The 26,495-nt window shown below is 42.5% G+C and overlaps 1 protein-coding gene across 6 annotated transcripts in view; it reads right to left on the bottom strand.

The window, feature by feature from the left end:
- FAM222B (family with sequence similarity 222 member B) overlaps positions 1-26,495 on the bottom strand; it is a 69,837-nt gene that overhangs the window by 30,056 nt on the left and 13,286 nt on the right. The window contains exon 2 of one of the 6 annotated variants that reach the window (XM_075994311.1): positions 25,047-25,179. The exons of 4 other annotated variants lie outside the window; for them this stretch is intronic. The gene's annotated coding sequence lies outside the window, so the exon portion shown is untranslated. Of the gene's footprint in view, positions 1-13,889; positions 14,154-25,046; positions 25,180-26,495 lie in introns of those variants that run through there. One more of the 6 variants, XM_012740589.3, reaches the window with a different exon arrangement.

Here is a 26,495-nt window from a genome sequence, read left to right as displayed (position 1 = left end):
GGGAGAAATACTGAAGCAAAAGCAATGACCACTCATCAGGAATGACAGAAAACGGTTTATTTTCAGTAGCTAAGAATTTGAACTAGAGACCCTTAAATCCAACTTCCATATTCTATGATTCTAAATCACTTACAAAGGTGGTTTTGTAAAGTCATAAATAACGCCTTACGTTTGTGAGGAGCTTTACAACTTTCAAAGTGCTTTCACATTGACTCTCTCTCACCCAATCTTCTCAAATGCTCTATGAAATAGTTTGGGTATGTATCATTAGTCCCATTTTCACAGGCAAAGAAACTGGGAACTATACATTATAAGAAGGTGATCTAAGGGGCAGGCATGGTGGTTCATGCCTGTAATCCCAGCTACTTGGGAGGCTGAGGTGGGTGAATTGCTCGAGCCCAGGAGGCTGAGGTTGCGGTGAGCTGATTACACCACTACACTCCAGCCTGTGTTACAGAGTGGGACCTAGTGACAGAAAAAATAGTAAGTACCTTGACTACAACCAGGTTTTCTGACCCCAATGTCTCTGCTCTTTCCACTCTCACCACTGCCTCCAATACAGTACCAGAGTTGAAAATCCATTCTGAGAATCCATCCCTCTTTGGTCAGCTGTTCCAGTGTTCATTCTCAAAAATCAGGAAATTCTTCTGCATGTCTTATATTCCTTGTTCAGGAACTTTGGCCTATTCCTTTGTCCTCTTCAAAGTGAGTAACAGCTAGTCACCTATGTCCTTCTTATTTGAATACTATAAAATGTCTGGGCTGGGCGCGGTGGCTCACGCCTGTAATCCTAGCACTCTGGGAGGCCGAGGCGGGCGGATTGCTCAAGGTCAGGAGTTCAAAACCAGCCTGAGCGAGACCCCGTCTCTACCATAAAAATAGAAAGAAAATTAATTGGCCAACTAATATACATAATATAAAAATCAGCCGGGCATGGTGGCGCGTGCCTGTAGTCCCAGCTACTGGGGAGGCTGAGGCAGCAGGATTGCTTGAGCCCAGGAGTTTGAGGTTGCTGTGAGCTAGGCTGACGCCACGGCACTCACTGTAGCCTGGGCAAGAAAGCGAGACTCTGTCTCAAAAAAAAAAAAAAAAAAAAAAAAAAAAAAAAAAAGTCTGTAATTTCTCTCCTCTAGGCAAATTAATCCCAGTTCCTTAAGTTTTTTTTTACATAAAGATTCTTTCCCTTAAACTAGGTAAATAAACCTGGTCACTAATTTAGTACTAGCTCCAAGAAGACAATAATCCCTTCCCATATATCCTGATTCTAATCCCCAGATAAGAGAGTACTTCTCCAGTCATACCAATATTAATTGAGCACCTATGACATAGCGGGCACTGCTCCAAAAGCTCAGGGCTCAGCAATGAACAAAACAGACAAAAACTGCCTTCATGGTGCTTTCACTTTTACGTGGTATGGGGTGAGGTGAGATAGGAGGGTCAAATAGGTAAGTTACATAAAACTCCCAGAAGGTGATAAAGGCTACAAAAAAATAAATAATGTAAGGACATATGAGTGTAGGGTCTCGCTCTGTCACCCAGGCTAGAGTGCAGTGGCATGATCATAGCTCACCACAGCCTCAAACCCTTGGGTTCAAGTGATCTTCCTGCCTCAGCCTCCCTAGTAGCTAGGACAACAGGAGTGTACCACCATGACCAGCTAATTTTTCTTTTCTTTCTTTCTTTCTTTTTTTGGTAGAGGCAGGATCTCACTATTACTCTGTCTGGCAAACTCCTGGCCCCAAGCAATCCTCCCAATTCAGCCTCCCAAAGTACTAGGATTACAGGCTTGAGCCACTGCACCAACCTAGCCAATACTTCTTTAACCAGTTGCAAGGAACTGAGAGGTGAACAGATGTGGGCAGATTGGAGAGGGGTAGAGGGATATGGCAGAAATACAATTTTAGAGAGCTATAAAATTGGTGTACAGGCCAGGCGCAGTGGCTCATGCCAGTAATCCTAGCACTCTGGGAGGCTGAAGTGGGCGGATTGCTCGAGGTCAGGAGTTCGAAACCAGCCTGAGCAAGAACGAGACCCCGTCTCTACTATAAATAGAAAGAAATTAATTGGCCAACTAATATATATAGAAAAAATAAGCCGGGCATGGTGGTGCATGCCTGTAGTCCCAGCTACTCAGGAGGCTGAGGCAGCAGGATTGCTTGAGCCCAGGAGTTTGAGGTTGCTGTGAGCTAGGCTGATGCCATGGCACTCACTCTAGCCTGGGCAACAAAGTGAGACTCTGTCTCAAAAAAAAAATTGGTATACAGGTTCAAGTGGCACCGGCCTCTTACTTCCAGAGGCACTAAGGAACAATCTCCCCCAAAGCATACTGTGAATGATAAGAAAGATACATTTCAGTTGGGACATCTGTTCAGCTTGGAGAAAAAAAGAAAAAAAAACATAGCTTGCTGAAAAAGCTCCTTGTTCCAACTTAATTTTGCCAGGGACTATGGAAATAGGTGAAGGATTTTTCTTAAAAGGAAAGGTTCCTTTTGTCTCTCTGGGAGAAATGTTCTAACACAGTATCACACTCCAATTGCACCATATCTCACAGGGATTGAATAAAGCCCAAGTACTAAAATCCTTTGTAAAGCACTTTAGTGAATGTACAGTTAACACCTGGCACATTAAAACCAAGATGTAGATTCTTCATTAATTTACTGGTTCCACTTTCTGTTGAATGAAAAAGGTTCTGGAAGAATAAGATAAGCAAAAGCCAAATCAGTATACCTTTATAGCTACAAAATTAATGTCTTCACAATAGTAAAACCACTTCTAGCTGAATAGGTGGGTAACCGCAGAGGGCCCATTCAGGAACCCAGGAAATGTGACTTTTCCAGTGATGCATTGTGACCTGGGATAAGCTGCCTTTAACTTCTCAGTCTTGATACACCTTTCCTTTTAAAGTAGATTAACTTTTATCCTTTACATAGTAAGTGTGAAGATAATGAAATGTCAATGGTAGAGGTGCTTTAGCTTTTGGGAGGAAGCAAATCTAAGTTATGACTAATAATGCTTATGCTTCTCTTCTAAAGCAACAGGGATGTTGTCTAAGTCATCTCAATTCTGCAAGTGCCATAAAATCTGATTTTTCATTCAGCTCAGCAACTGATTCTCAAAAGCACTTTGCTGAATGCAAAAGATTAGTGATTGGTCATGGAGACCTTGCCTTTTAAAGCTGCCGTAATATTAAACTTAGCTTCTAAATAAATAAATAAACAAACCAAGAAACATAATATTTTTCCACCAAACAGCATTTAAAGAAATCCCCAGCTTTAGGCACGGGTGGTGGCTCACACCTATTAATATAATCCCAGTACTTGTGGGAGGCTAACTGGGGAGGATCACTTGAGGTCAGAAGTTGGAGACCAGGGCCATCACGGTGGCTCATGCCTTTAATGGTAGCACTCTGGGAGGCCGAGGCGGGAGGATTGCTCGAGGTCAGAAGTTCGAAACCAGCCTGAGCAAGAGTGAGACCCCATCTCTATTATAAATAGAAAGAAATTAATTGGCCAACTAATATATATAGAAAAAAGTAGCCGGGCATGGTGGTGCATGCCTATAGTCCCAGCTACTCGGGAGGCTGAGGCAGGAGGATTGCTTGAGCCTGAGAATTTGAGGTTGCTGTGAGCTACGCTGACGCCACAGCACTCACTCTAGCCTGGGCAACAAAACGAGACTCTGTCTGGAAAAAAAAAAAAAAAGATGTTGGAGACCAGACAGGGCAACATAGCAAAATCCTGTATCTATAAAAAAAACACACAAAACTTAGCCAGATTTGGTGGCAGGCATCTATAGTCTCAGCTACTCAGGAGGTTGAGGCAGGGGGACTGCTTGAGCCCAGGAGTTCTAGTCAGCCAGCCAGGAAGGGAGGGAAGGAGGGAGACAAGGAAGGAGGGAGGGAAAGGAAGGAAGAAGAAATCCTCAGCTTTAAAGTGATAACTACTTTCCAACTTGGGTCCAGCAGAATGACTACTGCAAAGACAGGTAGAGAGAAGGGTCATCTGCCATCAATGAGTGGTTGATTAAGAGAATATAGAATCAATATTCACAAGTGCATCCAGGGAGTGGCCTTCAAGAAGTAAGCCCCTAGGCCGGGCGCAGTGGCTCACACCTGTAATCCTAGCACTCTGGGAGGTTGAGGCGGGAGGACTGCTAGAGGTCAGGAGTTCAAAACCAGCCTGAGCAAGAACGAGACCCCATCTCTACTATAAATAGAAAGAAATTAATTGGCCAACTAATATATATAGAAAAAAGTAGCCGGGCATGGTGGTGCATGCCTGTAGTCCCAGCTACTCGGGAGGCTGAGGCAGCAGGATTGCTTGAGCCCAGGAGTTTGAGGTTGCTGTGAGCTAGGCAGATGCCATGGCACTCACTCTAGCCTGGGCATTAAAGCGAGACTCTTATCTCAAAAAAAAAAAAAAAGAAAAAGAAAAAAAAAGAAGTAAGCCCCTAGGGCACTCAAAGAGATTGGGAAATTTGCCAGGAGGCAGATAGGACTCCAGAAGTGTATACTAATACCAGGCTCAAGAAAGGCTGTCTGGACCAAAAGAATAAGAAATGTCCAATAAAGATGAATATTCACCAAAACAAGTTCTATACTTGGGTTACCTATACCTGTTACCACTTTCAAGATCTATAGTCAATGTGAGTGAGAACTAACCACTGATCATCAAATAAAATTATAAAACAAACAACAACAAAAAAGCAATGACTTACAGTGCTACTTTAATCACAACCTAACTATTCTAAATGGATTTCATTTTGGCCAATAGCTCTGATCATTAGCACATACAGCCCAGTATTAGAAGGGTTTGCTTTGGTAAGCCCAGTGACAGAAGAGGGGTTTGTTTCTTTGCCTTGGTTACTGACAGCTTACCCACATATGATGAATGATTTGCATATACTATGAGGCCAAAAGACACCAAAAAAGACAAGCCAGTACCAAAAGCTAGTTTATGGAAAAGTCTGAGGTATTTGAAGCATGAGAGGAATTGGACATGAGGGATAGTCTCCATAGCCAGCCTTGTAGATGAAAGAGGCCATGTGGCAAAGAACACAGGCAGCAAGCAGACAGGGACCCAAAGTCCTACCGCCCCAGAAGAACAGAATTCTGCCAACAACCTGAATGAGCCTGAACACAAATTCTCCCCCAGAGCCATGAGACAAGAATTAGCCCAGCCAGCACTATGATTTCAGTTTTGTAATACCCTGAGCAAAAAGTCAACTCAAGTCACACATTGTATCAGGACTTCTGACCTACAGAACCACGAACTAATAAATGGGTGTTATTTAAGTCTATCACACACACAAAAAGCTAGTTTATGTATGATTCACTTGAAGGATCTTAATTCTCCACAGGATCTCAAGGCAATTAGTTAACAAGGGTGAAGTCTCTTCTGGAACTGGGATGTCCATCTTCTCCTGTCCTTGGCAATCAGAGCTCCAGGTTCTTAGGCCTGGGACTTATACCATCAGTCCCCCTAGTTCTTGGGCCTCTGGCCTCAGACTGAATTACACCACCAGCATTCCCTGTTCTTGAGTTTGCAGACAGCATTCTGTGGGACTTCTCAGCCTCTATAATTGTGAGATCCCAGTCCCACAATGAATCCTCTCTTATGTATCTATATATCCTACTGGTTCTGTTTCTCTGGAGAACCAAATACTAATTTTGGTATTTAGTATTAAATAAAATAAGCTGTATCAAGGACACTAAACTGAGCTGAATTTTTCTAGGTCCAGTACTGAGTTATAATACTACTTTTGATGATTAAGGAACTAAGTGTAATACAAGCTCTTGGCTATCTCGACTTGCCTACTGATCTAATGACCAAAGAAAGAAAACAAATACCTAATCAGGTTTTGTTTTTTTTTTTGTTTTTTTTTTTGAGACAGAGTCTCACTTTGTTGCCCAGGCTAGAGTGAGTGCCGGGGCGTCAGCCTAGCTCACAGCAACCTCAAACTCCTGGGCTCAAGCAATCCTCCTGCCTCAGCCTCCCGAGTAGCTGGGACTACAGGCATGCGCCACCATGCCCAGCTAATTTTTTTTTTCTATATTAGTTGGCCAATTAATTTCTTTCTATTTATAGTAGAGACAGGGTCTCGCTCTTGCTCAGGCTGGTCTCGAACTCCTGACCTCGAGCAATCCGCCCGCCTCGGCCTCCCAGAGAGCTAGGATTACAGGCTTGAGCCACCGCGCCCGGCCTGTTTTTTTTTTTTTGAGACAGAGTCTCACTTTGTTGCCCAGGCTAGAGTGAGTGCCGTGGCATCAGCCTAGCTCACAGCAACCTCAAACTCCTGGGCTCAATCAATCCTTCTGCCTCAGCCTCTCAAGTAGCTAGGACTACAGGCATGCACCACCATGCCCGGCTAATTTTTTCTATATATATTAGTTGGCCAATTAATTTCTTTCTATTTATAGTAGAGATGGGTGTCTCGCTCAGGCTGGTTTCAAACTCCTGAGCTCAAGCAATCCACCCGCCTTGGTCTCCCAGAGTGCTAGGATTACAGGCGTGAGCCACCATGCCCGGCCCCTAATCAGTTTGTTCAGTTAGAAAATCCCAGTTAAAAAGTAGAAGCTGCCGGGCGTGGTGCCTCACGCCTGCAATCCTAGCACTCTGGGAGGCTGAGGTGGGCGGATTGCTCGAGGTCAGGAGTTCAAAACCAGCCTGAGCAAGAGCGAGACCTCGTCTCTACTAAAAATAGAAAGAAATTAATTGGCCAACTAATATGTATAGAAAAAAATTAGCCGGGCCTGGTGGCGCATGCCTGTAGTCCCAGCTACTTGGGAGGCTGAGGCAGGAGGATTGCTTGAGCCCAGGAGTTTGAGGTTGCTGTGAGCTAGGCTGACGCCACGGCACTCACTCTAGGTTGGGCAACAAAGTGAGACTCTGTCTCAAAAAAAAAAAAAAAAAGTAGAAGCCAAGGCCGGGTGTGGGCAACAAAGTGAGATTCTGTCTCAAAAAAAAAAAAAAAATATATATATATATATATACACACACACATATATATATAATTAGCCAGGCATGGCGGCACACGTGTGCCTATAGTCCCAGCTACTCGGGAGGCTGAGGCAGTAGGATTGCTTGAGCCCAGGAGATTGAGGTTGCTTTGAGCCACAGCACCCACTCTAGCCTGGGCAACAAAGTGAGACTCTGTCTCAAAAAAAAAAAAGTAGAAGCCAGTCCAAGCATGGTGGTTAAGTGAGGTGGGGCAGGAGGTGGGAAGATTGTTTGAGGCCAGCAGTTGGAGACCAACCTGAGCAAGAGGCAGATCCTGTCTCTACAAAAAGTAGAAAAATTAGCCAGGTGTGGTGGTGAGTGCCTTGTAGTCCCAGCTCTTTGGGAGGCTGAGGCAGTAGGATAGCTCCAGCCAAGGAAGGAGTCTGAGGTTGTAGTGAGCTATGACCCCTTCATACTCCAGACCAAGGGACAGAGCAAAACCCTATCTCCAAAAAACAGCAGAAGGCATGATGGCACTAGGCATGGTGGTGCACGCCTGTAATCCCAGATATTTCGGGGGCTGATGTAAGAGGATCACTTGAGCCCAAGAGTTCGAAACCAGCCTGTGCAACATAGCAAGACCTTATCTCAAAAAGGGGCGGGGGCCCTCGGGAATTTCTTTGAATTGATTTTACCTGTCTATTCTTTGCCTATATACCCTTCTGCTTCAATAATCTGAACTGACTGTATTTACTGATCAGGAATGAACCCTTAACTAGAGTTCTGCTCATACTTTGGCAAAGAGTTCTACTCTTACCTATTCAGCTAGGCTGCAATGCAACAAACTTAGTCTACAACTGAATTTGATCAATTCAGCCCAGTACTCCCTTCCTGGGATCCACCAGCACCAGATATAACAAAACTTCGATTGGTGACACATGCCTGCAGTCCAAACTATTCTGGAGGCTGAGATGGGAGGGTTGCTTGAGCCCAGGGATTCAGGCCTAGCCTGGGCAACTTAGTAAGAACCTATCTCTCAAAAAAAAAAAAGTTAGCTATCACATCTGGCAAATTTTTTTGTAAAGACAGAGTCTCATTATGTTTCCCGGGCTCATCTTGAACTCCTGGATGCAAGTGATCCTCCCACTTCAGTCCACTTGAAATGCTGGAATTATAGGCATGTATCCCAGCACCTGGTCTCCTAAAAAAAATTTTCATAAAAATTAAATCAGGTGTGATAGTGCATGCTTGTTGTCCTAGTAACTTGGGAGGCTGAGGCAAGAGGATCAATTGAGCCAAGGAGTTCAAGGCTACAGTGAGCTATGACTGTTCTACTGTACTACTGTACTCTAGCCCTGCGGTCCCCAACTCCTGGGTGGAAGACCAGTACCCTCCTTTGGCCTGTTAGAGACCAAGCTACATGCTCTGCCCATCCCCCCACTCCTATCTATAGAAAAATTGTTTTCCATGAAACAGGTCCCTGGTGCCAAAAAGTTTGGGACCACTACTCTAGCCCAGCAGGACTCTGTCTCAAAAAAAAAAAAAAAAAAAAAAAATTTCAGTTTGGCCTTTCCTTTATATCACTATCTTTTATTCCTCTAAAACCTCATCCTGAACCTTCTTCTGTTGATTGATAATAGCATCCTGGTCTTGGGATTTCCTTCATAAGCCAAGAAATAAAACCAGCTTATCAGGGTGGAGATAGTAAATTTTAAAATCACTTCAAATAGGACTGCTGAAAGTTCTTGGAGAAAATAATTACACATATTAGAAATTCAGAAATAGAAAGTAAAAAGAATTCAGAGACCTTGACTCTGGGTCCAGCTTTATTACCAAATCACTAAGTTATCTAGGCATTCACAGGGCATTTTCTCTACCTCAGAGAAATGCTTGAGACCAATGAAAGCATGCTTATTTAATCCACTGGATGAAATTTAACTCATCCAAAAGTTAAGATATTTCTTTGTGTTTTTGTTTTTGTTTTTTTTTCCTGAGACAGAGTCTTGCTCTGTTGCCTGGGCTAGAGTGCCATGGCATAAGCCTAACTCACAGCAATATCAAACTCTTGCACTCAAGTATTCCCTCTGCCTTAGCCTCCCAAGTAGCTGGGACTACAGGCATGTGCCACCATGCCTGGCTAATTTTTTCTGTATACTTTCAGCTGTCCAAGTAATTTCTTTCTATTTTTGGTAGAGACAGGGTCTCGCTCTTTGCTCAGGCTGGTCTCAAACTCCTAACCTTGAGGGATCCGCCCGCCTCCCCAAGTACTAGGATTACAGGTGAAAGATAATTCTTAATAATGTAAATAATTCTTGGGCTGAAGAAACTCTTGTTTTAACCTTTTGTGAGTTGTTATATAATTACACCCTACATCATCACATTTAATTTCCAAATGTAATGTATGCTCAAGGTAACAAAGAATTCCTTTAAGCCAGGCCCAGACCTTTTCTTTTACCTTATATATTTATAGATAATGAAATCTCTAAGCAAAATTCTAAGATCTCGCCCAACAAAAGGACTGTCCAGTGTTTACCGAATACTAACATATAGAACAAAGTGAGGAGGAAGTAAAGGCCCGGATTCTAAAAAATAAATGAACAATTTAAGAGTCTGATTTAAAACAAATAAATAAAAAGATGGGTTAAAAGTTTATATCAGAAGGGTAACTTTGTTTTGAATGGCTCTAACAATCCCATAAGGTATGCAGTATCAAATTTGGTCTGGGTAATTAATTCTGTGGACTCTTCCCTTTTCACTTCCAGATTGGACAGCCCTAAGGATAATCTCCCTCACTCTCCTAGGACTCAGTTGGAAGATTCATTATTTATGCCCTCAATTGTTTACTCTTTCCTATTTTTCCATCCATCCAGGCCCAACGGCAGTGTTATCACTGGCCTATTTCCAAACTAAATGTGTTAGCTCATTGCCCTACTAGTTACAAAACTGAAAATAATGACTGTGGTATTTTAATATTCGGGAATAACTCCACTGATCACTGATCCAGGAGAGAAATTAACAACAATGCCAGCCCGGGTTACCAAAGTTAAATTATCTTGGGTGAAGTGAGAGCCACACATCATTCTAGTCCTTTATTTTGAGCCACTGAGCAACATAAAATGCACATCCAACAAGAATTCTTAAAGGCCAAAAAGAAAAAAAGAAAAAACAAACAAACAAAAAACATGGGGGAAAAAAAGAATTCTTAAAGGCCAGTATCATTAGAAAGGCAGCTCTAGCCCTAAGAGCAGACTAGTAAACTATTGAGGATTAAACTGATAGAGATGCAATAGGCAATAGCCTAGCAACCATTCTTCGGGAAGAGTTCAGTAACTCACCAGTAATCAATTCCACATCTTTATCTGAGTGGTAAACAGATTACAGATGCCACCAATTCCTCTACCCTCAGAATTCGGACCCACAGCAAACAACTTCCTCAAAACATTCAGCTTCCAAGAGTCAAAACCCTGGGGGATGAGGCAGTGCTTAACCGCACAAAAAATTGTCTGACACCAGACTGACAAAGCTAAAAACTACCATCAGCCACATCTCCATATGAATGCATTCATTGTTGTTTCTACATAAGTCTCTCAGTTTGAGAGCTGCACCCAAGTCTTTTTTGCCTCTAATATTTTCTCACCTTGAGTAAGCTTTTCTCAATTCCAAACCTTACAACTCTCAAGCTGATTATTATGAGAATCAAGCAACACCAAGGGTCCAATATTTTCCTTCACCTTCTCAAGGGGATCATTTTATACTTCTGGTGTGAATGGGGGATTAGACTTGAGTCTCCCTTTAGAGAGAACACAGGGCCCTTTTTCTTAGCATTTTAAGCTGTGACTCAGAAATAAGTAGGAAGGATAAAAACAGATTGCTGAAGAAAATTAAATCAGTTACTTTAACCTCAGCAGCATTATGTCCCATCAACCTAAGAGATTATGGGAAGTCATGGTTTTGTATAATTGTTTCCTTGCAGAAGACCAAATTTGAGGATTTCCATGCCCCTTAAATGTATTTGGAGATCAGTGTAGATACACCCATGATTAGTTCTATACATAGCCTATCGTCTCCTGGGAAAAACTCTTTGGGGAACCCCAATCACTACACCATGCAAAATACTGACTTCAAAAATCAGTAAAGAAAATAGAAACACAACAAAAATAAAGTGACCAAAGTGTAATATAATTTTTTTTTTTTTTGAGACAGAGTCTCCCTTTGTTGTCCAGGCTAGAGTGAGTGCCGTGGCGTCAGCCTAGCTCACAGCAACCTCAAACTCCTGGGCTCGAGTGATCCTTCTGCCTCAGCCTCCCGAGTAGCTGGGACTACAGGCATGTGCCACCATGCCCGGCTAATTTTTTTTTTTATATATATATCAGTTGGCCAATTAATTTCTTTCTATTTATAGTAGAGACGGGGTCTCCCTCTTGCTCAGGCTGGTTTTGAACTCCTGACCTTGAGCAATCCGCCCGCCTCGGCCTCCCAAGAGCTAGGATTACAGGCATGAGCCACAGCGCCCGGCCGTGTAATATAATTTTATAAAGCTTTATTAACTACTCACTCATGGGTAGAGAACAAGAAAAATTACCTGAGCTACCAAATAGGAGGGCTACCTGTTTTTTGGTAGAAGCAAGTTAAAGTGTCATGGACTCCAAGTGATTTTTTTGTCACTTTCCCGGGTTGCTCTATCTTAACATCAAAGTGTATTAGGTTTGTCAAGGTTTCAATCAGTAATTTAACAGTTCGCTCTAAGTAACAAGTTAGGTAAGATAACATCTGGGGGATTCTCTTTCCCTCCTCATTCATTCATTTCTTTTATTGAGAGACAGGGTCTTCCTCTGTCACCCAGGCTAAAGTGCAGTAGCGTTATCACAGTACACTGCAGCCTGGAACTCCTGGGCTCAAACCATCCTCCTGCCTCAGCCTCTCAATTAGTTGGGACTACAGGCACAAGCCACCACCCCCACCTAATTTTTTATTTTTATTTTTTGTAGAGACAGGGGTCTCACTATATTACCCAGACTGGTCTAAAACTTCTGGTAATCCTCCCAGGAGGCCAAAGTGCTGGGATTACAGGTATGAGCCACCTCACTGGACCTCCCTTCCAATTTAAACATGATTCATAGAGACTTGAGGGACAAATGGGTTATAAACTAAAAACCCCAAACCTAGCACAGGATTACTACTAATCTACCTTTTAGTAACATTTCTATACTAAGAGTACTTCAAATTTATTTTCTTAAAAAGTATATGAAGTTTCTTGATCACTATTGGTTTCCACAACTGAGACAGTTTCCAATCCTATCACCCTTATTCTTTATACTTGCTTTCACCCCAAATTGTTCATGAATGGTTAGAGATTCAATAAATCAATGCAAAGAAAAATAATTAATCCAGCTAAAACTGTAAGACAGCCCCAGCATATCAATTCTGTCTTCAAAAATTGACTCCAGGCCAGGCACAGTGGCTCACACCTGTAATCCTAGCACTCTGAGAGGCTGAGGCAGGAGGACTGCTTGAGCTCAGGAGTTTGAGACCAGCTGAGCAAGAGCCAGATGCCCCATGTCTACAAAAAACAGAAAAATCAGCAGGACACAGTGGTGCATCCCTGTAGTCTCAGCTACTCAGGAGACTGAAGCAGAAAGATCACTTGAGCCCACGAGTTTTATGTTGCAGTAAGCTACAATGACGTGACTGCACTCTAGCCAGGGTGACAGAGAGAGACTCTGTCTTAAAAAAAAAAAAAAGGGTTGACTCCAGTTAGAATACTTTGGAAACTGAATCTGGATTACGTCAATAAACTCTGAACCATTTTAATTAATATTTACCAAAGTATTACCCCAAAAATGATATTCATCCCTTCTGGTATGGTAGTTCTTTGCTAATCACCATTAAAGTAAGCCTGATCCAAACATCTTTAGTTGAAATGCCCAGTGAAAGCAAGGGTACCAGGAACATTGCCACCTAACACACACACACCCTTTGTTTCTAAACATCACAAATTTTGGGTTTTCTATCTTCAATTGATAACTTTCCTCTCACTTTAAAACCTATAAACAGGTTCCCGATTTTGGCTGAAGAGATTCATGTCCTTAAGAAAGATGGCATTTGTAAATTGTAGAAGCAAAGGAACTCAAAGAGATAAATATTGTTTAAATTGTAAAGCTACAGCCACCCAAATTCATAAAGTTTGGGGAAAAGAACCCTTTAAAAAATAAATTAAAATTCATCTGGATTTTAAGTTTGGTTTTGGTTTTTGATGACAGAAACTAATCCCTCTGAAAGTCTATGAATATAAGAAATATACTGATGGAGAAACAGGTAAGACTTTTTAAGTTTCATTAACAGCACGGTAACTTTGCCAGCTTTAAGCCAGGTTTCTCCAACAGAGCTGAGCTACTACACAAAGCCAGTGACAATGTACTCAAGGAAGAGACTTTAGCAGAGTTAATAGCTAACAACTATCAGGATTTCCTTTAACCACCATTTGATGGGGGCTGCTCCCTCTTTACACTAGTACCTCCTGTCCTTTCAGATTGTTATTGCTGATTAAGGCAGTCCCAGGGAAGAAAATGGTGAAGACGCCTTAATGGACACGGATGCGGTACAGTTCCAAAAACCCACTCCTCACTCCTAGCTGGCCTTTTTTATTTTTATTTTTTATTTTTTTGCAGTTTACTGCATCAGATACCACACAAAAAAAGGCTTCATCTTTTCTTCTCTCCGCATTTTACTATGCAACCGACATCGACACATTAGTAAAAGGAGGTAAGAGTACTGAATCTCCTTACCCAGCTGCAGGGGTGAGATGAAGGGAAGGAAAGGATGAAGGGTAGAATTAGAAAATCCACATAAACGGACGGGATGTGGAGATCTTACTTCCCATTCCATTTCCCCTTTTATTACAAGGTTAAGTCTGCAGAAGTCGGGGTTGCGTTAGAAAAAGCACACACACACCTTGCGCCCTGGAACGGAGGTGAGGTTCGCTCCGCAGCACTCGGTAGGGCTCTGGGCTCCGCCCTGCCCGCCTGGGGCAGCTCAGCCTAGCTCGCTCGGCTGAGGAAGAAGGATGAGAAGGGGCTTCTAGTGATCTTGGCAGGGGGAGGGGGAGGCGGCTGCTCCGGGTGCCAGGCTCACCGAGCGCAGCACTCAACGGTGCGCCGACACCCCCTCCCCCAGCTGGCTGCCGCTAGCTCCCCTCCACCGCCGGAAGCCGGCCCCGCCCCCTCACCTCCATCCCAGCTCTCGACGAGCCCCCTCCTGTCCGCACAACCAATGGCGAGCCAGGGAGCCAGCAGAGCGACTCGCCAAGCAGCCAACTGGGGAGGCCTACTGGGAGGTCAGCCGCCCGGGATAGGCCAGCTACCCGCGGCCCCGGCCCCCGTGCGGCTCCTCTTTGTTAGCGCTGCCCCCATCTCTCCCAGCCCTCACCCCAAAGAAGAGAGCCCAGCATCCCGCAGCTGGGCCAGGTGATGCCCCGCCCCTTCTCCCACTCCCCCACCCTCAGACTTCAGCAGCAATTCCCACCAGGAGACACCCGGGAGTAAAAAGATGGTACCCAGGCCTCTCTGCCTCTCCGTCCTTTTCTCAGACTAATCAATTGCACACCTTCATAACAGTGGACGAATTTAGGTTTGCATACTAGATCAGCTGCACACATCAATCCTCCCAGTTGGAAACTCTTGCTTCCCAGATGCAGAAATTACTGTGTGTGTGTGGGGAGGGGGGGTCATATTGAGAAAGTATGTATCTGGTAGTTGGTGGGGCAGAGGAGAAGGAATACATCAATTCATCTGCACATACAGATGGACACACACAAAACACAGTTGGCTCCAACCTGTTTCAGACATAAGAAGACATCTACATCCAGTTAAAGCCAAGATGACCACTCCCTTAGCAGGTTTCAGTACTATTAGGAAGCAAATAGCTAAGTCTTATTCAACCCACATACCTAATATTAGGAAAAAAAACTCTCAGCAACAGCCAGGCTGCTGCATAACTGGCAGGTTTCATCAACAAGTCAATCACTAATGCCAATGTAGAAGCATAAGGCTGGTGGGATAGAATATGCTAAAGATCGTAGTATGTTTTCTTGGGTGTAGTGGTAGAGCAGTACATAGGGGTCATTTAAGAAAAATAAAATGGGGGTGGAGAAGGCAAGCTATTAATCTAGGTTGTCATTTTGGTTCACAGAGTTTTTCCAAGTGAAAGATACTAAATATCTATATCACTCTCTACAACCTTGCTTAATTCTTCCAGCACTATTATAATTTACAACAAAGCAAAACTTTAGCTTCATTTTATGTGCTGCTCAAAGCATTTCATATTTAACAACCTCAGTCTTCCTGGAAGATGGAAAAGGAGCTGTATGACATGCCAGTTTTAAAGACAGTTCATTTTTCTGACCTGAATTAAAAGACTTGAGCTTAAACAGACAGATACAGACATAGACATAGACTGTTGTCCCCAAACCCCCGGGGGCATCTGTGGCCTCTTAGGAACCAAAGCCTCCCCCCACCCACCCACCCAGCAAAGCAGGAGGTAAGTGGCAGATAAGCAGCAGGCTTTATCTGTATTTACAACCACTGGCAACACTGCATAAACTTTACCTCCTGTCAGATCAGCAGGCATTGGGCATTAGATTCTCTCATAGAAAAGCAAAGCCCACTGTAAACTGCGTGTGCAAGGGATTTAGGTTGTGCGCTCCTTATCCTGAATCATCCCCAAACCATCTCCCCACCCCACACTGGTCCGTAGAAAAATTGTCTTCCATGAAACCGGTCCCTGATGCCAAAAAGGCTGGGGCCACTAGATAGAGATAGAGATAGAGACAGAGACAGGGTCTTATTCTATTGCCAGGACTACAGTGGAACTCAAAGCATTTCATATATAACATCATAGCTCACTGCAACCTCAAACTCCTGGGCTCAAGGGATCCTCCTGCCTCAACCGCCCAAGTATCTGGGACTACAAGTGCACATACCTGGCTAATTTTTCTATTTTTTGTAGAGATAGGGTCTTGCTCAGCTCATCTCAAACTCCTGGCCTCAAATGATCCTCCTGCCTCGGTCGCCCAAAGTGCTAGGATTACAGGCATGAGCCACCCTGCCCAGCCTCAAAAACAGATTTATGTAGGAACTTCATTGGTGTCTCACAGGCTAGCTTTTATTAGGTTCCATATGAAAAGAACAAAATGTGAACTTTTTTACTATTTTAGATTCTGGCAGATTGTATTATAAAATTATCACATCTATTTTTTAAGCACATATGAATATTGTATGTCTGTAGGTCCAAGAAAATATCTGGGAAATATAAACACCAATCTGTCAACAGAGGTTACTACTGAGAGAAAGGAAAGAAGGGATGGAAGAAGTGAGGGACAGAATTTGTTTTATTCTATCTTTTAAAAAATAAAAAAACAGACCCAGGCCTGGTGGCTCATACCTATAATCCCAGCACTTTGGGAGGCCCAGCCCAGAGGATCACTTGAGCCCAGGGTTTTAAGGTTACAGTGAGCTATAATCTGATCATTGTACTCCAGCCTGAGTGATAGAGGGAGATCCAGTCTCAAAAAAATAAATAAATACAAATAAAAAACATGCATTAACTTGTAATTTTTAAAAGATTAGCTGAATAAAATTATAGATTTATCATTTTGAAACTTTCTATGTTTAACATGTCTTTTATAAGCAGTAAAAGATATTAAAACAAAACAAACATGTCTCTCAGAAATAGATGGAAAAGATCAATACGATGGATGAAAAACTAGTTTAGGTTAACATTCACCTAGTCTGCTCAGTTTGCACATTGTTATTTCTTAAAGCACCCTATTTTGCAAATTTCCCAAATGGCATTTATAAAAAGCACAAAGAAAAACAAGGAATTTTCATGCTTAATTTACTCTCATCAAAATTAATATACAGTTTTCAGTAGAACTGAATAACAAACACAAAACAATAACAATGATCTAACCCTAGGCAGGGGGCAGTGGCTCATGTCCCCCTGTAATCCTAGTACTCCAGGAGGCGGTAAGATGGCTCAAGGTCAGGAGTTCAAGACCAGCCTGAGCAAGAGTGAGACCCTGCCTCTCTCTACTAAAAATAGAAAGAAATTAGCTGGACAACTAAAAGCATATAGAAAAACTTAGCCAGGCAAGGCAAAGAAAGAAAAGAAAGAGAAAAGAAAGAGAAGAGAAGAGAAGAGAAGAGAAGAGAAGAGAAGAGAAGAGAAGAGAAGAGAAGAGAAGAGAAGAGAAAAATTAGCTGGCCGTTGTGGTGTGTCTGTAGTCCTAGCTACTTGGGCCACAAGGACAGGACGATGGCTTGAGCCTAGGAGTTTGAGGCTGCAGTGAGCTATGATAATGCCACTACACTCTATCCCAGGGCAACAAAGCAAGACTGTCTCCAAAAAAAAAGAAAGGAAAAAAAAAAAAGGAAAGTGAACCCCCTCCTCATTTCCCTCTTTTAAAAAATGATCCAACCTGAACAAGAAGCTAGCTAAACACTCTTTTTTTTTTTTTTTTTTTTTTTTGAGACAGAGTCTCACTTTGTTGCCCAGGCTAGAGTGAGTGCCGTGGTGTCAGCCTAGCTCACAGCAACCTCAAACTCCTGGGCTCAAGCAATCCTGCTGCCTCAGCCTCCCGAGTAGCTGGGACTACAGGCATGTGCCACCATGCCCAGCTAATTTTTTCTATATATATTAGTTGGCTAATTAATTTCATTCTATTTATAGTAGAGACGAGGTCTCACTCTTGCTCAGGCTGGTTTTGAACTCCTGACCTAGAGCAATCCTCCCGCCTCGGCCTCCCAGAGTGCTAGGATTACAGGTGTTAGCCACTGCGCCTGGCCAAAAAGCTAAACACTCTTAAAAAACAATTTTCCCTATAAAAACCTGCTATGTGACATTTACGGAAGTCAAACACCAATGGCACAGAACAGAGACCTGGATAAAAAACCTTTTTATTCACTAGACTTCAAGAGAACAGCAGGTCTGAAAAAACAGTGTGATAGTTTAAGAAAAGAAAAGGCAATGCCTTGAACTATTATTTCAATGATGCAAGGTATTCTTTAACAGTAGTTCGGCTTGGGGGTTTTTGTAAAAACTGGCTGCACTTTCTCTTTCAGACACTAGAGGGAAGTGAAAAATCCATTCACTGTATCTTTGAATTTCATTTTATTCATTCACTCACTCACAACACCAAATATTTATTGTGCTCCTATATACCAGAAACTCTATTGAACCCCAGAGACAAAAAGATGAATAAGATGTAGTCTTTGGGCTGGGTGTGGTGGCTCACGCCTGTAATCCTAGCACTCTGGGAGGCCAAGGCGGGAGGATCGCTCAAGGTCATGAGTTCAAAACCAGCCTGAGCAAGAGCGAGACTCCATCTCTACTAAAAATAGAAAGAAATTAATTGGTCAACTAAAAATATATAGAAAAAATTAGCCAGGCCTGGTGGCACATGCCTGTAGTCCCAGCTACTTGGGAGGCTGAGGCAGGAGGATCGTTTGAGCCCAGGAGTTTGAGGTTGCTGTGAGCTAGGCTGAGGCCATGGCACTCTAGCGCAGGCAACAGAGTGAGACTCTGTCTCAAAAGAAAAAAACAACAAAAGATGTAGTCTTTGGCTTGAAGGTGCTTAGTTACATAGGGAAGACACACTAGTTAAAAAAATAATAATTAAGGCCGGGCGCTGTGGCTCACGCCTGTAATCCTAGCTCTTGGGAGGCCGAGGCGGGCGGATTGCTCAAGGTCAGGAGTTCAAAACCAGCCTGAGCAAGAGCGAGACCCCGTCTCTACTATAAATAGAAAGAAATTAATTGGCCAACTGATATATATATAAAAAATTAGCTGGGCATGGTGGCGCATGCCTGTAGTCCCAGCTACTCGGGAGGCTGAGGCAGGAGGATCACTCGAGCCCAGGAGTTTGAGGTTGCTGTGAGCTAGGCTGACGCCACAGCACTCACTCTAGCCTGGACAACAAAGTGAGACTCTGTCTCAAAAAAAAAAATAATAATAATAATTATAATAAAGGCAAACTACAACAGAGAATGCACAAGAGTAGAGAACCAAATCCCAGCCTTTGGGAGACTGCAGGTTTGGGACAGGACAGAAGGAAAAGTATTACTGGCAGAGGGAGGAAAATGTGTGTCTATATAATAATACACACTAGAAAAACCAGACTATGCAAACTGGCTTATTCACCTATTATTAATAACAATCTTCCTGGCCTTAATATAAATGGAAATAACCTATACCTAGAATGGTATCTTTAAACTGCTATCTATAGAAATTAGAGGCATTATCTAGGGGAGAAGATTTACCAAAATAAGTAGCTGGCTAGGTTTCAAGATCAATTGCACACAGTTTAAAATGCATGAAGGTAGCAGATACAACTGGAGTTAAGACTGCTTATATGATAAAAAAAATTCTTATTTGAAATCAGGATAAGTTACTCTAGACCCCACTGAAAAGAGTGTATCAAAGGTGAATAAATATGTGGAAGTTTCTAAAATGTGCAGTCTTATACGAATAATTTCGCACATTAGAAAATAGAATACCCTGACAATTAGCTTTCACTGATGCCTTTTAAAAACCTATGTAAAGAGACATCTGGGTAGTAGGTAAATCATTTCCACACCTAAGTAACTGAAGACTCTCCAGGTGAGACTTTAACTGATAAACCAGAATTATAGCTCCAAGTCCCCATAAGGGCACCAACGAGAAACACTTGTAATACTAGCATGGAGGATTTCCCCCTAACCCTCGAAATGACTGTTGCATCTTTTGCTATGGTTTGGGATATTCAGATTGTGCGTGTAGGGTGTGGAGAGTTGGAGAGAACGAATAAATTGTTAACTTCTCATACTGATGGGGTAGCACATGGTAGAAAAAGTAAAAAGCCAAAATCCTGAAAAAGTTTCACACACAGACAAAATGAGACAGCAAACTTGTGAATCAAGCATGATTTGGCATCTTTAAATGCAGAGCCAATTCTCTTTCAGTGCCAAACCCAATGGCTTCTCCTGTAGATAAAATGGCACAGTTCCTGAAAAAGCCCTGGACGCTGTTTCCCCACAATCCAGTATAATCTGTCAGAAGACAGAAAACAAAAAGAAGGCTGTGCAAGCCAGAAAAAGCAAATTATAACCAACACAGAGCCAACACTTTACTTGAGACAGAAGGAGCTTTTCTATGCATCTTTGGAAGGAGGGAGACAAAAGAAGCTTACCATTGCTCAAATAATCAAGGCAAACAATTAAACAATTTAACCAAACACCATCTTGGATTAGAATTTGATGCAACAGCTTGCCTTCTTTCTTCTTATTCATAGCCTTAAGGAATTATTTGTACCATGTATAAAAAAAGAGTTGATGGCCACAGTCTATAAAGAACTTTTAGGCCAGCACGGTGGCTCACGCCAGTAATCCTAGCACTCTGGGAGGCCAAGGCAGGTGGATTGCTCGAAGTCAGGAGTTCGAAACCAGCCTGAACAAGAGTAAGACCCCGTCTCTACTAAACATAAAAAGAAATTAATTGGCCAACTAATATATAGAGAAAAAATTAGCCGGCCATGGTGGCGCATGCCTGTAGTCCCAGCTACTCGGGAGGCTGAGGCAGTAGCATTGCTTGAGCCCAGGAGATTGAGGTTGCTGTGAGCTAGGACGCCACGGCACTCACTCTAGCCTGGGCAACAAAGTGAGACCCTGTCTCCAAAAAAAAAAAAAAGAAGAAGAAGAACTTTTATAAGTCAATAAGGAAAAAGACAAATAACCAAAGGGGAAAGTATTCAAAGAGCATGAGATAGTAAATCACAGAAGAAATATAAAAGGTCAAAAATTGCATATATTCCATATTGTTAGGTAGTGATGGAAAGTGCCTTCTCCATACAGACCTACACCATTTTGTCTGGATAGTACTGCCAACTGCAAGGTTCCAAAGAAACTTTGGCTAGTCTGAATGACAAAAATAAAAAAATAAAGAGGCCGGGCGCGGTGGCTCACGCCTGTAATCCTAGCACTCTGGGAGGCCGAGGCGGGCGGATTGCTCGAGGTCAGGAGTTCGAAACCAGCCTGAGCAAGAGCAAGACCCCATCTCTACTATAAATAGAAAGAAATTAATTGGCCAACTAATATATATAGAAAATTAGCCGGGCATGGTGGCGCATGCCTGTAGTCCCAGCTACTCGGGAGGCTGAGGCAGAAGGATTGCTTGAGCCTAGGAGTTTGAGGTTGCTGTGAGCTAGGCTGATGCCACGGCACTCACTCTAGCCTGGGCAACAAAAGCGAGACTCTGTCTCAAAAAATAAATAAATAAATAAATAAATAAATAAATAAAATAAAGGATGTCTAGCATAAGTAATATATGTCTAAAAATATTTAGGATATAAGCTTTGTGAAATACCTAATCTAGGAAGGAAACTATTATTAAATAAATAGAATGGGGCCTGGCGCGGTGGCTCACCCCTGTAATCCTAGCACTCTGGGAGGCTGAGGCAGGTGGATCATTTGAGCTCAGGAGTTCGAGACCAGCCTGAGCAAGAGCAAGACCCCATCTCTACTATAAATAGAAAGACATTAATTAGACAGCTAAGAATATATAGAAAAAATTAGCCGGGCATGGTGGTACATGCCTGTAGTCCCAGCTACTTGGGAGGCTGAGGCAGGAGGATCATTTGAGCCCAGGAGTCTGAGGTTGCTGTGAGCTAGGCTGAGGCCACGGCACTCTAGCCCAGGCAAGAGAGTGAGACTCTGTCTCAATAAATAAATAAGTAGAATGGAGACAGGTAAACTGTACGTTAAATCCAAGGGAACTAAATAAGAATAAAAGACAAAACTTTACCTATGAATATAGCACAGTTGCCAATCCCTTGGTCTGCAATGAAAGTGGATGATGGAAGCAAATAACAGAAAGTCTTAATACAACCACATAAATAAAACATCTCCAAGAAAGTAAGCTTAGTCAACTGTCTTTGCTGTGAAAGCAGGCCATTCAGGAACCCCTTCACTAGTCACCAAATGCAAAAGAAAAGCAAATAATGCCTGGGTACAGGAAAAGCACGTACAGTATTCCCATCAATGATGAAAAGAAACCTAAGCCTTTTTATTTATCCTTGATATAAGGAGGTAAAGAACTCAAAGTCCAGAAAAAAGATTAAATTCCAACCTACATAAAAAGCTAAAAACTTCATGTTCTTTGTTCTAAAATTAGCAATACACAGGTCTCTATACTGAAAACAATATACAAGATCTTACATGATATGTCAGCAGGGTAAAGTTCTAAGCACATCAGCAGACTTCAGATTAATCATTTCAGTTTTTCCTTATTGGTTTTAGATCACATCCCAATTTTCCCTATTGTTAATGCCACTTTAAAGGCTGAGAAAAATTTAGTTCAACAGATTGAAATTTCAAGCATTTTCTAAGTGCATTATAGGTAATGATGCCACTGATTCTATATTTAGACTCAGGTATAGAACAAGGAGTGCTAGTTTTGCCTGAAACGGCACCATGTCCATCTTCAAAGCCTCACTGCAACCATCACCTAACCCTGCATTAAAGTGTCTCAATGGGCCAGGCACGGTGGCTCACACCTGTAATCCTAGCACTCTGGGAGGCCAAGGCAGGCGGATTGCTCGAGGTCAGGAGTTTGAACCCAGCCTGAGCAAGAGTGAGACCCTGTCTCTACTATAAATAGAAAGAAATTAATTGGCCAACTAATATACATAGAAAAAATTAGCCGGGCATGGTGGCGCATGCCTGTAGTCCCAGCTACTCGGGAGGCTGAGGCAGCAGAATTGCCTGAGCCCAGGAGTTTGAGATTGCTGTGAGCTAGGCTGATGCCACAGCACTCACTCTAGCCTGGGCAACAAAGCGAGACTCTGTCTCAAATAAATAAATAAATAAATAAATAAATGAAGTGTCTCCATGGTGTTACCTACATAAATTTTTTTTTTTTTTTTTTGAGACAGAGTCTCACTTGTTGCCCAGGCTAGAGTGAGTGCCATGACGTCAGCCTAGCTCACAGCAACCTCAAACTCCTGGGCTCAAGCGATCCTCCTGCCTCAGCCTCCCAAGTAGCTGGGACTACAGGCATGCGCCACCATGGCTGGCTAATTTTTTATATATATATCAGTTGGCCAATTAATTTATTTCTATTTATAGTAGAGACGAGGTCTCGCTCTTGCTCAGGCTGGTTTCGAACTCCTGACCTTGAGCAATCCGCCCGTCTCGGCCTCCCAGAGAGCTAGGATTACAGGCGTGAGCCACCGCGCCCGGCCTTGTTACCTACATAAATTAAAATGCTTTTTCAATATTTTTTTGTGAGAGGTTGTATTGATTGGCTGTGATGCTTTAAATGTAGACAATAAATCACCCCGACCAGTCCTTTACATTTTTTTTTCTTTTAAAAGACAGAGTCTGGCCATGTTGCCCAGGCTAGACCAGAACTCCTGGGCTCAAGCGATCCTCCTGCCTCAGCCTGCCAAGCAGCTGTGAGCCATCTTGCCCAGTTTCCCCATTAGTCCTTTAAATGTTCAGCATTGTAACTGCCATAGGATGGTTGGTATTCATATTCTCACTTAAACCAAAAAGCCAAGATGGTAAAACTCTTGGAATATGAACCCTCTAAAGTGATATAATAAATCTTTAGGGAAATATCTTTAATAAAAAGTTATTTCATTATGATTCCATAATTGTTACATTCCAAAAATTAGGGTAGCAATATCTTTCACCAAATTTTAAGCTGTTTTTTCCCCAAATAGTATTTATTAAAAAAAAAAAATCACCATTCTCAAAAGGAACTTAAGGCCTCTAATAGCACGTTGCTAATTTTCACAACATCCCAATAAAGAACTATTACTTAGCATTTATATCACACTTAAACTTGCAAAAGTGTTTTACAATTATTTTCATTAGTCGTCATGCCTCACAACCACCCACTGAGCCAAACTGGTCCTGTTATCCTCATTTGACAGCTGATGTCTCTTGAGGCCAAGGTCAAGTCCCTATGTTTTTCTAAGACCAGGGACCTGACCTTTATAAACAATCTAATTCACTCACCAGTTATCTGTATTGCTCATAGCACTACTTAAAGCAGTTTTTAAAGAACAGGAATCTACATAAAATAATGATACAAAAACATTAAAGGAATATAATACTTCAATAAAAAACACATAACCAATTGGAATACAATAGGAAAGGATTTAGTATAATAACAATGACACAGGAGGTTTTCAAAGAAGTCAGCTTCCAAAACCTATCAAACAAAAACGAAAAAAACGATCAAGTGCTTCATCTTAATTTTTCCCCCCAATCTACTATAATCAGGGTTCTATTTCCACCACTCCGATGAATGGTTCTAACCAAAATCATCAATAATCTCTAGGTTGTCAAATCCTGTGGGTACTTCCTATTAAGTGACCTCTAAACAACATTCTACACAGTTGGCCTCTACTTTCTTGAAACACTTCTTTTTTTTTTTTTTTTTTTTGAGACAGAGTCTCACTTTGTTACCCAGACTAGAGTGAGTGCCATGGCGTCAGCCTAGCTCACAGCAACCTCAAACTCCTGATGCACCACCATGCCCGGCTAATTTTTTCTATATATATTAGTTGGCCAATTAATTTCTTTCTGTTTATAGTAGAGACGGGGTCTCGCTCTTGCTCAGGCTGGTGTCGAACTCCTGACCTCGAGCAATCCGCCCACCTCAGCCTCCCAGAGAGCTAGGATTACAGGCGTGAGCCACCGCCCCCGGCCTTTGAAACACTTCTTTACTTGGCTTCTGTAACATCATCTTCCTGGTTTTCCACCTACCTCACTGGCTGTTCCTTCTCTTTCAAACCTCTAGCCACAAATCATCCCTAGATAACCTCCTGATTGAATTCCATGACTTCAAATTCGATCTACATGTTGATGATATCCAAGTCTACAATTCTAGCTCAGACATCTCTCAGGAATGCCAGGCTTTTCTATCCAACTACCTATCTTATATCTTCATTTGGATGTTTAACAAGCATCTCAAACCTGGCATAACCAAAACAGAATCCCCCTTGACAAATTTATTCTGCTACAGAATAAATTTTCCCATCTCAACAAACAACCTCAACCATTTACTCACCTGGTTGCTCCAGGTTGGCCAGGTGCAGTGGCTCATGCCTGTAATTCTAGCACTCTTGGAGGCTGAGGCAGGAAAATTACTTGAGCTCAGGAGTTTGAGACCAGCCTGAGCAAGAGCAAGACCCCATCCATCTCTACTAAAAACAGAAAAATTAGTCAGGTGTTGTGGTGCATGCCTGTAGTCCCAGCTACTCAGGAGGCTGAGGCAGGAGGATCGCTTGAGCCCAGGAGTTTGAGGTTGCAGTGAGCTATGATGATGCCACTGCACTCTAGCCCAGACAACAGAACAAGACTCAGTCTCTAAATAAATAAACAAACAAGCAAACAATCTAGAAATTAATCCATGATGCTCTTTGCTTCCCTCTCCTAGCTGGGACAATCCCTGAGCAAGTCCTGTCAACTTCACTTCCAAAAGGTATCCTATTAGCTGGGCGTGGTGGTGCATGCCTGTAAGTCTTAGCTACTCAGGAAGTTGAGGAAGGAGGAGGATCACTTAAGCCCATGTGTTTGAGGTTACAGTGAGCTATGATCATGCCACTGCACTCTAGCCTGGGTGACAGGACAAAACTGTCACTAAAAAAATTGAAAATACAAAAGATATCCCAAATCTGTCCACCTGTCTACAGCTCTTCTACTATCACCCCAGTGCAAGTGACTATCAATCAATTCTCATCCGAATTAGTGCAAAAGCCTTGTAATTGGCTTGCTTCGTCTTTACCTTCCTACAATCCATTTCTAACACAACAACCAGAATATTCTTTCTAGTCACAAATCAGCTCACATCACACCCCTACTGAAAAACCTCCAAAGGAGGCCAGACACAGGGGCTCACCCCTATAATCACAGCATTTTGAGAGGCTGAGGCAGGAGGACCCCTTGAGGCCAAGAGTTTGAGACCAGTCTGAGCAACATAGTGAAATGCTGGCTCTAGAAAAAAATAGAGAAATCAGCTCCATGTGGTGGGTGACGTGCACCCGTAATCCTAGCTACTTGGGAGGCTAAGTCAGGATCACTTGGGCTCAGCCCAGGAGTTTGAGGCTGCAGTGAGCTATGATGGCACCACTGCACTCCAGCCTAGGCAACAGAGCAAGACCCCTCCTCTTAAAAAACAAACAAAAAAAAAACAGTTAAAATCATATCTAGGATCAATCATGTATATCTTAGAGAAGGAGGATTCAAGGTCAAATCCTAATTTTTGATTTAGGTACCTGTGGCTATTAATACTATTCAATCAGAAAGGGAATTTAGAAGGTTTAGATTTTGTGGGAAAGACAATGACTTCTAAGGTTTCTAGGGGATGTCCAAGTAGGTTTTAGAGAGAGATCTGAATTAAACAGAGAGATATGGAGAATGAGTGTGTGTGTATGTGTGTATATGTGTGTGTGTGTGTGTGTGTGTGTGTGTGTGTGTGTGTGTGTGTAGTGAATTATGTGACCTGCAAAGAATGAAA

The sequence above is a fragment of the Microcebus murinus genome, chromosome 18 (assembly GCF_040939455.1).
Source record: "Microcebus murinus isolate Inina chromosome 18, M.murinus_Inina_mat1.0, whole genome shotgun sequence".
In the NCBI taxonomy this organism is placed as follows: Eukaryota; Metazoa; Chordata; class Mammalia; order Primates; family Cheirogaleidae; genus Microcebus; species Microcebus murinus.
Note: the sequence above shows the minus strand (reverse complement) of the source record. Positions and strands in the feature narration are given on the sequence as shown.